This window comes from Echinops telfairi, unplaced genomic scaffold (assembly GCF_000313985.2).
Source record: "Echinops telfairi isolate 266 unplaced genomic scaffold, ASM31398v2 ScPeMD7_1713;HRSCAF=2227, whole genome shotgun sequence".
NCBI classification, from domain to species: domain Eukaryota; kingdom Metazoa; phylum Chordata; class Mammalia; order Afrosoricida; family Tenrecidae; genus Echinops; species Echinops telfairi.
Genome location: NW_022105611.1, coordinates 20,311,398 through 20,314,481, shown reverse-complemented (window position 1 = coordinate 20,314,481; position 3,084 = coordinate 20,311,398). Strand labels below are relative to the sequence as shown.

At 59.1% G+C, this 3,084-nt stretch overlaps 1 protein-coding gene across 1 annotated transcript in view; it reads left to right on the top strand.

The window, feature by feature from the left end:
* ARHGEF17 (Rho guanine nucleotide exchange factor 17) overlaps window positions 1-3,084 on the top strand; it is a gene marked incomplete at its 5' end in the record, with an annotated part of 55,776 nt that overhangs the window by 11,741 nt on the left and 40,951 nt on the right. The window lies entirely within an intron of this gene.

Sequence of the window (3,084 nt, the reverse complement as noted above, 5' to 3'; positions counted from 1 at the left end):
GTCGCCCTCCTGCTTTCTCTCTCTCTGTCTCTGTCTCCCCTCGGGGAGGCCCTACGGAAGAAGGCTACCTTCCCGGGTGGCCAGGTGGTGCTCGGAGGAATCTGCTGGAGGAAGCGGGCCAGCAATGTCAGATGTCCACCTAGAGAGACCCTTAGAAGGCAGCCATCTTTTCCAACCTTCCAAACAATGCAAGGGTGGGGAAACTGAGGCCCATCGAGGAGAGGAATCTGGTAGAGCAGACCCAGCAGGCTTCTCCGGCGTGTCACAGCTTCTGTGCCAGCAGAAGCAGCCACTGAGCCTTCTTGAGCAGGGAGGTGACAGGGTTCGCTTGGTGCTCTGCAGAATGGCTCTGAGCCAGGGCGGGAGAGGGTGAGCTCCCTGGCTCCAGGGCCCAAAAGGCTGGGAGATCTCAGCTGGACTGGGAGCCAGGTCGACTGCCACCTGCCAAGTTCAACAGCCTGGGCTTTGCTTGCCCTGTGGGGAGTAGAGAGCCTGGGAAGATGAGGGGTCCAGTGGGGGTGTGGCAGACTTGGGACTTAGATAGAACCCTCCAGTTGTGGGGCGGTGAGCAGACAATGGAGGGAGCAGGGAGGTGAGAAACCTGGGTTTGTGGGGGCAGGGGATGGGTGATGTGAGAGGGGGCAAGGAGATCCTGGGGAGATGACTTGCGGGTAAAATGAGGGGATCTCAACTTAGGCCCAGGGGTCCTGACAGAAACTGGATTTGGGGGACTGGGTCCCACGTCTCTGGTGTGAGTCATAGAACCAGACACAGGCCACCCCAGTTATCCTCCTACCTTGGGGCAGAACTTTCCTGAATGGGATGGGGTCCGAGCCTGCTCGGGTCTTCTGATCCCCCCCTCTGTGAGAGGCCCCATGGCTGGGGCACAGAGGGAGCTGGCAGTGCTCACAGAGGGTCTTGTTAGGTGGACAGAAAGCGCCTTGGCATGTTGGTACCGTAGACCCCAAGATGAGTGCTAGTTGGTGGTCTTCCTGGAGGAGGGAAGGGGAAGGATAATCCAGCTTCCAGGGGCTGATCTGAGCCTCCTGTTTCCCCCTCAGGTGCCTAAGGGCCCTGCTTCCTCCTCGTGCTCCTGGGCCCCCTCTTCTCCCCTCCTGCTAGGACCAGTGGCTTCCAGACTTCTCCCCAAGGCCAGTGGGGGCGGTGCCCAGGGCGGGTGAGGAATTTCCGAGGGAACAGCTAAATTCAGCCCTAGCTAAAAATAGTCTCGGGGCCTGGCCCCAAGACTGGAGGAGGAGGAGGAGGAGGAGGAGAAAGGCTGGACAAGCTGCTTTCCCCAGACGCCCCACCTCTTCACTGAGCCTGGGCGGGGCTTCTAGAGGCTCCGCCCCCTGGCACTGCCTCTGCTGGTGCTTTCTTATCTCTGCCCTCCCCTGCCCCTCACCTGGTCCACCTCACCCCGTCTAGCTCTGGGTGCGGTCCAGCAGCCTCCTCTATCACCGTACCAACACCCACCCCGCAGCCGCCTGCAGAAAGGGGCTCAGTAGGACTGCCCCATCCGTATCTAGCCCGTGCTGGATGCCCGGTCCTGCCATGGCTTGGTGGGAAAGAGGCCTTTAGGACTTGGGTATCGAGATGTCCCTGGGGGCTGACCTGTGACTCCGGGCTTGGTTCTGGTCAGGCAGTGCCACCCAAACCAAGCCTGCCCATTACTGGCACATGGTGGGTCCTCCATGCATTTTTAGCAAATAAATAATGAGGAAGGGGTATGGGGCACAGGAAGAGAACTAGGCCCTGACTGGGAGTCACCAAGTTCCTCAGGCAACTCTCCTGTCCCTTCCACCCCCCCACTCAGTCCTGACTTACAATACCATCCTAAATCAGTAGTGACTTGGGTGCTGGGGACAAGACCCAGTGAGGCAAGGGGCCTAGCTTAGCTCACAGAGCTCAGAAGGCGACGAGGTGGTAGGGGCCCCGGAAGGACCTGGGGGAAGGACTCGAGGTGCCATGATGCGGAGAGGGTCCGTGCACCACGAGTCACGGGAAACGGTCACAGCAGGGCTTTCTACTGGGGGCCCATGCTGAGCCCTGGACACATGTTAATATGTTTGACCCTTACAGTAACCTTGCAGGACAGGTACTGCTATTACCCCTGCTTTTAGGCAAGTGCCCTGAGACCCAGCCTGTGGAGGAGCCTCCTGACGACATAGTGGCACAGCGGGATTTAAACTCAGACAGTCTGGCTCCAGAGTCCAAGCAGGGTTCCTTATGCTCCTGGCTTTCAGCACTCCTGAGTGAGGAGTCCCGGTGACACCGCAGGTTAAGCGCTGGCGCTCTTGGAAAGGTCAGTGGTGGGAGGAGGATGAAGGGATCTGCTTCCCGAGGGATTTACAACCCAGGAAACCACAGGGAGCCATTGTTGCTGTGGTGTGGGGTCACTGTGAGTTGGAGCTGATTCAAGGCAGGGTGGAGGAAGGTAGCGGCAGAATGCCTCACTGGGAGGAGAGGGTTTTGAGGATAGTGACCCCACCGTGTGCACAGTCCAGTCCTCGCCCCAGGAACTTAAACGAACAAACGTCATCCACACTGCCAAGGAGTGGACGCCGACTCACAGGGAACCCTATAGGACTGGGTAGAACTGCCCTGGTGAATTTCCCAGACTCTTTACGGGAGTAGAAAGCCCTCTCTTTCTTCCGAGGAATGCTGGTGGTTTTGAACTGCTGACCTGTCTGTCAGCAGTCCAACCCAGAGCCGCCACAGCTTCAGGAATGAGGACACTGTAACTGCCCCTTGAAGATGAGTGGACTGGCCCAGGCGAGTTTGAGGGTCCCTGGGGAAGTGATAGGAGGTGATGGGCAGGCAGAGGGACCTTGCTCTGGGCCCTGAAGAGCAGTCTAGGTGGGTGCCGGACTCTGCTGCAGGGGGGCGGCCCAGCTCAGGAGGCTGGGAGGATGCCAAGGTGGGCTGGGCAGGGGGAGGAGGGGTGGCTTAGGGCAGGCCAGGCAGCACTGGCGCGGTCCCGCCTGCAGTATCTGGAAAGCAGATCTCTTGGGCCATGGCCGGCGTGACTCAAATGGAGACAAAAAAACCTTCCATATTTGGACAAAGAGCCTAGAGAGGCCC